At 40.3% G+C, this 12,326-nt stretch overlaps 1 pseudogene; it reads left to right on the top strand.

Annotated features, from left to right (window-relative positions):
• The first annotated feature begins 10,525 nt into the window (after window positions 1-10,525).
• Window positions 10,526-11,887, top strand: LOC134586319 (endogenous retrovirus group 3 member 1 Env polyprotein-like; annotated as a pseudogene).
• The last annotated feature ends 439 nt before the right edge of the window (window positions 11,888-12,326 follow it).

The raw sequence follows: 12,326 nt of genomic DNA, 5'->3' as shown, positions 1-12,326 counted from the left end.
TGCACATATATTCTTATTGCTCACTTTTTTTGCATACCTTGTTAGGACTTACATGTATACCCTACATAGCAGGCATGTTCTTATTCCTTTTATTGACTTGCTTCTTTTCTATTTTCTATTACTCATTTTGGTCATTTTCCAGCCTTTTACATAGCTCTTACATGTTCACTTTTATGCAAAGATTCTTGTGTATCTGTTGTCCGTATTGTTGCCTAGTGGCATGTATAATATGAGTATTATATGTTATGTTTCTATTTAGCACTATTTAGTTGCTGTAGCTGCAGTAGTTATTCCGAGATTGAGCTCCTATTTATTGAGTATTTTGATCTGCCTCTTATTACTGTTTTTTACTTCACCAGCTTGTCTTTCTCACTCTGTTCTCTATTACTACAGGAGCTCACACAATTGCATACATGTTCTAATTTCACATGTTGATCATTGGTTATATTCAGCATGTACTGTGTTATCACTATTTACCTTTAGACACTTCTGTTCTGTATATCCTCCTTTTTTGCAGATTCTCGACTTCTACTTTTGATGATCCCTAGGACTCATGTACAGATATGCTTTAGCTGTGTGACAACTTACCGGTTGGTTTTGTTTAGAGAGGAACTCAGTTGCTGTGGGATGGCAGCCCCTTGCAAACACGACCTTCCCAGGTGATTGAGAGTTATACGGGCACCTGGGAGATCTATGAGGGCATGGGTGCCTTAATTTACAGAGGAAGCGAAGTCAGGCAGTTCGATGGTCAGCAAAGGAGCAAAGCCAAGGGTCAAGCCGAAGTTCAGAAGCCAGGAGATCCACAAATAGAAAGCAGGATACCAGAAGTCAGGTCAGAGACAAGAAGGGTGGTCAGGAAAGCCAAAGGTCAGAAGCCTAGAAGTATTACCTGGAATCAGGAACCAGGAACAAGAACCAGGATCAGGAACAAGAGCCGGGATCAGGAACCAGGAACCAGGATGCCAGGAGACTGGAGCAAGCACCAGAAAAACCAAGCACTGACTAAGTGCAGTGCTTGGCTATTTATAGGAAGACCTAACCACATGATTTACTCCCACCTCTTTGCAGGCGGAGCCTCAATGCCAATAAATGAGAGAAGTAGACTGGGCTATTTCCTAGTCCTTACTCTCTGTCTGTCCAAGCCATCCTCCATCCGGCCCCCCACAATCCCTCCTGCATAACGCGTCTGAGTGGCCTCCACCATCTTGCCGTAGCTTTGGCACCCAAGCAGGACTCCATGCCGGGCAGCAGTGAGAATAGCTGAAGGAGTGGCAGTAGGAGTGCGGTGGGACAGAGTGGTGAACACCCAAGGCCCACCTCCAGGATGTCGTGGGGAAGGTAAGTGCTGGTGGCAGGAAATGTGACAAGCTGAGATACTTCAGTAACATGACTTTGGCCTTGCGACCATTTTGTCCTTGTTTATATGTCATTGTTTTTATGCACAACGCTCTTTGTTAAACATTGCAAATTTGTTTCTTAGCAACAATAGGTGTATATGCCCACATGTTCCTACATCATCACGCAAACATGGATTCATGCTTCTGTAGTTAGCATGGTGTGGAATATTTATATTATATGTATATTTATTGTATGTATACATGTTCCAGACTCATTAAGGTTCCTACTTTTTCTAAATTCTATTTATATGGCACCCACTAGTGTCTACCAAACAAGGCTATTAATAGAAAATATGGTGGCGGGCAGCTGTATATTCTTTTTTAAAAGCCGTCTCCTTTAACTTCTACCCAATTGAATTCCTTTCCCGTCCCCTTGAGCATCAACACAGTGACATGTTGGGCGAGTTGGTCATTATTAAAACTTTAAAAAAAAAGTTTTTTCGCATATAATTTTTATTTATGTCAAGCAACAAGATTAGTTCACATCATCAAACATGTCTTATGAGGCACAACATGAGTTTTTCAAACAGACAGCAATATTTACAATACAAAAGTTGTAGACAGTTAGTGTGTCATACAGGAACGTTTCAGTTCATACCTTCCCTGCGTCCACAGTACAAATTATGATGCGACATTTTAAAACCAATTTGTTGCTTAATTTAAAAAAAAAAAAAATGTAATGGAAGGAAGGGTGGGGGGACAGACGAGAAGAATAAAGTAGTAGAATTAGTGAATTTAGACATTTGTATATGTGCAATTTATATGCGGGCTTTCACATTTACATTATACATTATTACAATATATATACATGGCAATTTGCAACAGGTTAAGATTTACAACAGGATAAGAAGGAGATGCGTTCCCATGACCTCCTAGTGCACAGAACCAGGCATTTTTGCTACACCCTGATTGTCTTATAGCCTAGAGGGCCGATAGCCGGGTTTACTTCCGAGATATCCAGTTTCCCCACACTCGGTTGTGTTTACTCGCACAGCCCTGTAGTCTACAGGTCATTTGTTCATATAGGCAAATAGTGTCTAATTGGTTGGAAATAGTTTCTAGAGATGGAATTGTTTTGCTTTTTCAGTGAAATGCTATGCTCACTTTCGCCACTGTTAGTATATTAAGGATTACTGTGCGATGAGGATTATTATCTAAGTCACAGATTATGTGGAGAAGATAGGGTTCTGGTTTCAATTGGAGATCAAAGTTGGTTACCTTACGTATAAGCATTTGAATTTGCACTCAAAAGGGAGTAAGTTCACGGCAATCCCAGAACACATGTTTAATAGTGCCAGTGCCCGTCTTGCATCTCCAGCAGAGCTGTGACGCACCACTATAGATACGTGACAACCTATGCGGCACCAGGTACCAGCGCATTGTCATTTTACAATAAGATTTCCACAGGGAGAGGCTTTTTGAGGCTTGTTCAGTATTTTCCATAGCGGTATGCCATTGTGATAATGTAAACTGTTGCCCTACGTCCCTCTCCCACTGAACCATATAGGGCATTTTCTCTTGTGATGACCCAGTTAGAAGTTTATTGTAGAACAGTGATAGGGGTTTGACAGACCTGGAGAGTTGCTGTTGACTCAGTGATATTGGGGGTGCGCGAGTCAGACTATGCTCGCTATGCATATGAGACATCAAAATATTTTTGACTTTGAGGTAAAGGAACATGTCTCGTAGCGGCAAAGAGTATTGATTTTGTAAGGTGTGTATACCCCTACTTATCCACGTCTGTAATGGGAGATCAGAGGAGAGTGCCGTTAATGTTTCTGGAGGCACGGAACTAAGGAGTGAGGTTGGGCTCATTACATTTAGGCTCCAGGTACTCCAGGACCTCAGCAAAAATGTTGAGCTTAGATGTATGGGTGAACCAGATACCAGGGGGGGCATATTCGCCCAGAGCGAATAAGTAAGGCTGTTCGGGTGCAGGCATGTGTTTTCAAAGGGCAACCAGATTGGGCACTGGGATCTTCAGATAGCCTAAGAATGCACCATAATAGGTCCTGATGTCGGGTAGGCCCAGGCTGCCCTTGGAGTAGGAAAGCCCAAGTTTGCGGTATGCCACTCGAGGGGGTTACCTCTTCCAGATATGAGTGTTTATGGTGGATTAGAATTTTTGATAAGTTTGGTTGGCAGTGCTATGGGTAAGATGTGAAAAAGATAAAGTATATGTGGTAACACCATCATTTTTATGAAAAACAAAATTGAAATTTTAGGTGAAACTGTAGAGTTAATTTGCCAACCCTCTTTTCCAAAAGGCTCTTGTAAATGTGTATCTTTCATAAGTCCTTGTCATCTTTACTCCAGTTAAACCTTCTTATTGCTCTGACCCATATTACCCCTCTTATCGTCCCCTCTTCACTTTGAAGATCTTTAAGACTTACATTGCAGTGCGAGGTTCCATTCTGACATTTTTATTCAGGAACCCCTCAAGATCACCACCATGCAGATATTGTAGCACATAGCATAGATGGCTCTGGATGAAAAAAAAAAAATACAGTGGGTTACAAATCACAACACGAACACTTAAACAACAAAAAGAAAGCTTGCTTAAACATAATTTCTGTTTCTTTGCAACTTCTTTTTCAGGTTATCACAGGAGAAAATCAATATCCTAGAGCTGTGAAAAAATAAATGGTCTGCTCAAGGAACAACTGTTATGGGATACCTTTTATCACTGTGTTGACGCCTTTTTAAGAAAAAAAAATGCGGGGACATGATGCCAATAGGCTTGTCAGTAAAATTTAAGAAACCATTGTGGTACTCCACAGATGTGGCCAAAATAGTAGAAAAAACAGAAAGTTAGCATTTAGTAATTATATATATATATATATATATATATATATATATATATATATATAAAAAACTGAATGAGGAATATAGACAGATCTATAAGATTAGGAAGAAAGAGGATAAGCAAGTAATAAGAGCTTCCAAATCACACACAGAAGAGAAAATAGCAGACTAGCAGGTCTAGCAGACTACCTCAATGAATATTTTTGTTCAGTATTTACAGATGAAAATAAAGGAAAGGGGCCATGTTAGGAAAAAAGGACAAATGAGTCATTTGTTACATGTGAGTTTACAGAAGAAGAGGTTATATTTCAACTGTCAAAAGTAAAGACAAATAAGTCAATGGGGCCTGATGGAGAACACCCAAAGTTATTAAAAGAGCTTAGTGGTGTACTAGCAAAACCATTAACAGATTTATTTAACCAATCATTGTTAATAGGAGTAGTCCTAGCAGATTGGAAGTTAGCGAATGTTGTGCCCATTCACAAGAAAGGTAGTAGGGAGGAGTTGGGCAACTATAGGCCAGTAAGCCTTACTTCAGTAATGGGGAAAGTAATGGGAATCATGTTAAAGGATAGGATTGTTGAACATCTAAAATCACATGGATTTCAAGATCAGAGACAACATGGGTTTATTTCAGGGAGATCATGCCAAACTAATCCTATTGATTTTTTTGATTGGGTAACTAAAATAATAGATCAGGGTAATGCAGTAGACATTGCTTACCTAGATTTCAGTAAGGTTTTTGACACTGTTGCACATTGAAGGCTTATCATTAAACTGCAATCTTTAATTTTGGATTCCAATATTGTTGAATAGGTAAGGCAGTGGCTGAGTGACAGGCAACAGAGGGTTGTAGTCCACGAAGTATATTCGAAGCATGGACTTGTCACCAGTGGGGTACCTCAGGGATCTGTACTTGGACTATTCTCTTTAATGTTTTTCAAGTTTATATTGCAGAAGGTCTTGTTGGTAAGTATGTATTTTTGCTGATTATACTAAGATATGTAACAGGGTTGACATTCCAGGAGGGATAAGCCAAATGGCAAATGATTTAGGTAAACTAGAAAAATGGTCAGCGTTGTGGCAGCTGACATTTAATGTGGATAAGTGCAAGATAATGCATCTTGGACGTAAAAACCCAAGGGCAGAGTACAGAATATTTGATAGAGTCCTAATCTCAACATCTGAGAGAAGGGATTTAGGGGTGATTATTTCTGATGACTTAAAGGTAGGTAGACAATGTAATAGAGCAACAGGAAATGCTGTTATTGTACGCAGTATTGTACGCAGTACTGGAGATCGTATCTCCAGAAGGATATTGATACTTTAAAGAGCGTTCAGAGAAGGGCTACTAAACTGGTTCATGGATTGCAAGATAAAACTTTCAATGAAGGGTTAAAGGATTTTCACATGTATAGATTTGAGTAAAGATGAGACGGATAGACGGATATGATAGAAACATTTAAATACATAAAGGGAATCAACACAGTAAAGGAGGAGATTATATTTAAAAGTACGAAAAACTACCACAACAAGAGGACAGTCTTAAATTAGAGGGGCAAAGGTTTAAAAATAATATCAGGAAGTATTACTTTACTGAGTGGGCAGTGGATCTATGGAATAGCCTTCCAGCTGAAGTGGTAGAGGTTAACACAGTGAAGGAGTTTAAGCATGCGTGGGATAGGCATACGGCTATCCTAGCTATACGATAAGGCCAGGGACTAATGAAAGTATTTAGAAAATTGGTCAGACTAGATGGACCGAATGGTTCTTATCTGTCATCACATTCTATGTTTCTATGATTTAGAAATGTTAAAGCCTATTAAGATCTGAATATATTGCAAAACTGAAAAATAAAATAACAGAAAATTCAAACTGTAAACGAAAACTGACGTTATATGTTTTCTAAAAGTAAATTTGGAGATACCGCTAATCACTACTGAAAATGCAAATTTGAAATAATTTTGTTTTCTTCCCCATTGTTTTGAAATATCGGAACTTCAATTCTTCCCCTTTGTTTTGAAATAACAGAGATTCAAGCAAAGTGCAGGAGTTCAGAAAGTTGGCTAACACAAAATTATAGTGTTTTGGCATCAAGTTAAAAATTAGTGCATTGAAACATAATTTGTGTTGTTGGTAGTGCAAAACCGATCCTCAGCATTGAAACTGACCAGACAACCCTTTGCAACTGCACCTAGGGTGAGTGCGCTAATCTATTTGTGCCTAGGAGATGGAACATTCATATGCCACTTTTATTAATTTCATTGGTGCCAGTATCCCTCGGACACTGCACTTGAAAGTTCAGCACTGTTAGTGCTTAAAAGAACACTATAGGTCAGGATCGCAAACATGTATTCATGACCCTGTAGTGTTAAAACCACCATTTAGGTGGCTTACCCTTCCCCCCCCCCCCCCCCCCAGCACACTAAGAAAGTGTTTTTCAGCCCTGTGCGGGTCTGCCAATGCTTGCCCTGCTCTGATCCGCCTCTTTGACTGACATTATCAGAATTGATAATCTCAGCCAATCCATTACATTGGCTGAGATTGTCAAGGAGGTGATGTGAAGCCAAATGCCGGCCAGGCCAATCAGCATCTTGAATCAATGCATCTCTATGAGGAAAGTTCAGTGTCTCCATGCTGAACGGCAGTGCTGCAAACTGTGCAACACTGCCACAGGAAGCACCTCCAGTGGCCATCTGAGGAGAGGCCACTAAAGATGTCCCTAGGTTTTAATGTAAACACTGTCCTTTCTCTAAAAAGACAGTGTTTGCATAAAAATTTAGTTTTTGGTGACTGTAGTGTCTCTTTAAAGGACTGGACATCTCTCTAGTACTGTAATCAGGAGGGGAATCTAGATGATATGTAGTACACAGCAAGTTAACAAACTACATAGCAAAAATTCAATTAATATCACAAACTTAGAAAGAGAAGTTTAAAAAATAGCTGTATTAAATACCTCTGAAATATGGACCACAAAAAATACAATATAAATACAAACTTGAGCAGCTCCTATGCAGCCTAATGGATAATGTAAAAAAATATATCTTCCTAATAATCAAATGCTAATCTTTACAAATTTCGATAGCAATTAGATACTGAACGAGCTAGGTATGGGTTAAATCCAAATTCACAATATAATATTTTAGCAAACATTTATGTATATATATTGCTGATTGTTTTGTTAATAGAAAAAAGCTGATTTATGACCATTAAGAAATTACCGGGGTCTGAAACGCTCCATAGCCTTTGGCTAGGAAAGGACTTCCGGCTGCCATCTGAAGCACGCGTTGTTCGGCGAGTATCCTGTCTGGGGCTTCAGTGAGTAGGTCTCTTTTTCTCACAATTTTCAAAGCCACCACTTTCTTCGTTCTTTTCTCTGATGCCAGGAAGACCTGGATAAAGCACAAAGAAATAAAAAGCTTTTAGAATATTGGGGCAATTCTTGTGTACTAACATAACTATTAGCAGGTTGTATTTAAAGAAAAACTGTCACAAATGTAGAAAACTCTCTCTACTTAGAAACATACTCAACATCAATGTAAGCAGAGCTCTAGCATTAATAATAACCTCAGGACACATGCTGAGTGCCATAACTGAGGTTTCTATACCCCATAAGTGGCTCCAATGGTTTATGTATGCCATTAGAGCTATTATCACAATTTGTATGATGCATTAGCTTTAATCAGCCATATCTAAAGCAAACGTCAGTAAATTAACAGGATTGGATGTGTGCACAAATACTCTTCTGTGCTTCCGGTCAGGTTAGGTGTGGTTATCATATTACAGACATATTTTGTAAAATAATGTATTTATTTTATTTATAGGCTTTCTCTGGGAACTATCTTTAATATCCCTTTTGACATCATTACACCTAAGTCTGTCTGCCAGCGCTGGCTCTACCCCTGATCTGCCTCCTTGGCTGACATCATCAGAAGTAATGATCTCAGCCAATCCATAGAAAAGCATTGGATTGGCTGAGATTGTCATTTCGGAAGTTTGCCAAGGGGGGCGTGGCCAAATATAGCCCTGGCCAATCAGCATCTCCCCATTGAGATGCAGTGAATCAATGCATCTCTATGAGGAAACTTCAGTGTCTCCATGCAGAGGGTTGAGATAATGAATGTCAGTGAGCATGCAGCACTGCCCCAGGAAGCACCTCTAGTAGCCATCTGAGGAGTATCCTCTGCAGTTGTCCCTATGCTGTAATGTAAACACTGCTTTTTCTCTGAAAAGACAGTGTTTACTGCAAAAAGCCTGCAGGGACTGACTATACTCACCAGAACAACAGTTCTTTATGGGTGAGGGGTATCAAAGTTTAACCCCAGATTACAAAAGTGCTGTATTTTTCTATTAGCTCCCCTGAACATGCATACCTCCTTACACACAGACCTCAGACCTATCCTTCAGACCAGACGTGCAGCAGTGCACATGCATGCACCAGCCGGCATGCACATGCATGTGGGCACAAATTAAGAGATTTCTGAGCAAGAAGCCTCTGATTGTTTATTTCCCTGTGAAGAGACTTTTATGGGGAAAAAAGGGGATGGCTTGCTAAGACTGCAGTGCATAACATTTGCTGCCTTTGCAAGCTCTTTTGAGACCCCCAATGAATACATGCATGACTTTTTCATACTAAACAGTTGTTTTTTTGCCCGTTTGGACAGTGGAGTATCGGTTAGATGTTCTAAACACCTCCTGTATGTTCCCTGTCCAACTTTCTGCATGACTATTGAAAATTTGGGAATGGTCACAAAAGTGACTACCCACAGAGCTAATATAAAGCAAGTTTTAGACAAGAGGAAGTCTTAGAGGGAGCGACAGTAGTAACAGAGGAGATGTCCAGGAAGGTACATACTATCCCCTACTCAGAGACCAAGGGATAGGGACAATAGATACTTTGTGGGTCTGGATGATACAGTCTTGGAGGACTATTGATACAGACCGGGCTCCATCCCCCTTGGCCGAGCGGAGCCTATGGTCGAAGTAACAATAGGGGGAAAAGAAAAGTCCCTTCATGATTTATATGGGTGCTGAACACTCTGTTGTGACAAAATTAGTAGCCCCTCCCTCTGGAAAGACTGTTACTGTAATAGGAGCTACTAGGAAAGAAGCTATTAGACTGGTTCTCAGGAATCGTACTTGCACACTAGGGGGCCATCTTGTTCAGCATCAGTTCCTATATATGCCTGAGTGTCCAATTCAACTCCTAGGACGAGATCTATTGTCAAAGCTTCAAGCTCAGATAACATTTCTACGCAATGGATCAACGTCCCTGCAGTTTAATAAATCACTAGGCATGTTAGCTGTACTAGTGCCTAAAGAAGAAGAAAAGCATCTGTATTCTGCAATGATAACCCCGAACCCAAAGAGTGGTGGACATAATTTGATATTCCAGGAGTATGGGCAGAAAATAATCCTCCAGGACTCGCCCGTAATATTCCACCTATACATGTTGAATTAAAGCTTGGTGCTTATCCTGTTAGCCTTCGTCAGTACCATATACCACAGAAGGTCAAGAAAAACAGACAGAGATACTTGTAATAGTTTGTGAACTATAAAGGTGGCGGAAGTGACTCACTGGATTCATCTCTCTAGGGTTAAACCAGCGGCAGATTCTTGGCAAGCTTCCCCAGATCCTGAGAATCCTTGTAATATCTGGTTGAAGCGAACTACCCAGTCCCTGAAGTTTGATTAAAGTGATATAAGGAAGTACGAGACGATTTTCAAAAAACGTGGTTGAGAAAGATAACAGAGAGCAGCAAATAGTTGTTTTGATGGCCATAATAAAGCCTGACCACCTACCAACGTTTCATAGCCAGAGTGTCTCAAAGGGACCTCTGTGAAGGGAAGAGAGGATAAGACGAACAACATTACCTGCAGTCCTCACAAGCGGGAAGCTGAGGTGCCGTCGCACAGTTGAAAATGTGGATGAAGACTCCATCATAATGTATCTCTTTGTGTGTTTTAGTGTTTTTAATATATATATATATATATATATATATATATATATATATATACAGAATGCAAAGGTGATGACATACAAGGCTGTGATAGTTGTATTAAGACTACAAAAACAGGTAACCAGATATCCAAAACTCTTATTTGGCACTCGCATTATGAATGTAAAGGACCTGTGTCTAAATGTAGATACTTAGACACTGATTATAGTGTGTGTCAGCCAGTTTAAGGTGAACCCAAGTGTTTTGATCCCCAATTTCAACCCTGTACAATCTGGCTGGTTCTTCGAAATGCCCACTCTCAGGGGGCAGTGATGAATACAACTTTGTTAAGTACCACTTCTTCCCTAGGCATCCTACTATTTGATGCATGCAAAGCGATTTCTGGTAGTGGATAAGTTTGGGAATCTTTTCGGTTTCCAAATATATGGTACAGGGACAGACCCAGGAGCCATCATATATATAGACCTTGAAACCGAGACCCTGAAGGCCCAAACTCATCAGGTTTTCCATTCCTTTTATGAAGAGATGAGTTTTGAAGATAACGTTCTCCACACTGTTAAAAACCTGTTCATTGATCTGGCTGAGAGTATTGCAAGTAGTCTTAATATAACTAGCTGCTTTGTATGTGGAGGTACAAATATGGGAGACCAATGGCCATGGGAAGCGAGAGAAATATGGTGCCCTGGTTCTGAGACAAATGAGCAACGATGCCTTCCCACTCCAGTGATTAAGCAACCATACGGGAAAAAACGGAATGGCAATTAAAAACCTCCATAATAGGTCATGTATGCTTAGCTAGGGGAGGCCCAATGTATAACACACCTGTAGGCGAGTTGACTTGTCTAGGGCAGAAAGCATATAATGCTAGTAGCCATAATACTACCTGGTGGCCGGCTTCAAATGTCTCAGAGCCTACCAATCCTTTTGTTAATTACACCAATTTAAGAGAGATATGGTTTGATCTATCGGCTACATCTAACTGGAGAGCCCTGAAAATGTATACTGGATTTGTGGTAAGAAGGCATATTCAGAATTACCACAAGATTGGGTGGGGGCATGTGTGCTAGGTATGCTCAAACCATCATTCTTCTTGTTACCAATCCAAACAGGAGAGACCTGGGAAGTTAAGGTCTATGATGTAAATCATAGGGAGAAGCGAGAACCATTAAATATAGGTAATTGGGAAGATGATGAATGGCCACCCCAGCGAATTATTAATTACTATGGACCTGCTACCTGGGCTGAAGATGGTACTTATGGTTACCGAACCCCCATATACATGCTCAACCGCATCATAAGATTACAGGCGGTGGTTGAGATTATAACCAATGAGACAGCTGAACTACAGCCATTTACCAAAATAGGCTGGCTCTTGACTATTTATTAGCGGTAGAAGGAGGTGTGTGCGGAAAATGTAATCTTAGTAATTGCTGTCTGCATATAGATGATTAAGGGCAAGCTGTGGTTGACCGTACCAGCCACATGGTTAAATTAAAGCACGTACCTACTCAGATCTGGAACAGGTATAATCCAGGTAGTTGGTTTGGAAGCTGGTATGAACAGTTTGGAGGGATAAAGGCACTGGTAGGAGGCGTAGTATTTATTATTATCTTATGCCTCTTACTACCCTGCTTGATTCCATTAATAATTCGGTCCATACGTAGTGTTATTGAGAGCACTATAAGAAGACAGCAGCTCATAAAAAATGGGCATCTGGAGATATGAACCTCTAGCCCAAAGATAAAAAATTTGTAACCAGGTCGATGAGTTCTGAGAATTCATAAGATTCAGCTAGAATGCTCACATGGTCTCTCCTGTTTTGTAATTACCTGAGTGGAATTGGCAAAGTATGGTAAGTGATGCATCTGGAGTACTCCGTATCAGAAGCATCAAAGGGGGGGAATGTGATGGTATTTCAGCTAGGCCCAACATTTAGTAGACCTAAAATCTCCATGTGGCATATACAAGTACAGGTATTTGTTAGTTAGTTACATGTAGCTAAGATACTGTCATCAATGTACTGAGCATGTGCAAGAACTAAAACCACATCCCATGCTCCTCAAGGGCCATGGTGTCAAGATTACTGTTTGATCCAGCACGTAGAACTGTATAGCACGGATGACAAATAAGTAACGTATTACCGGTCCTTAGAATGGCCGGATTT

This window comes from Pelobates fuscus, chromosome 2 (assembly GCF_036172605.1).
Source record: "Pelobates fuscus isolate aPelFus1 chromosome 2, aPelFus1.pri, whole genome shotgun sequence".
NCBI classification, from domain to species: Eukaryota; Metazoa; Chordata; class Amphibia; order Anura; family Pelobatidae; genus Pelobates; species Pelobates fuscus.
The sequence above is the reverse complement of the archived record's forward strand: the minus strand, read 5'-3'. Positions and strand labels throughout refer to the sequence as shown.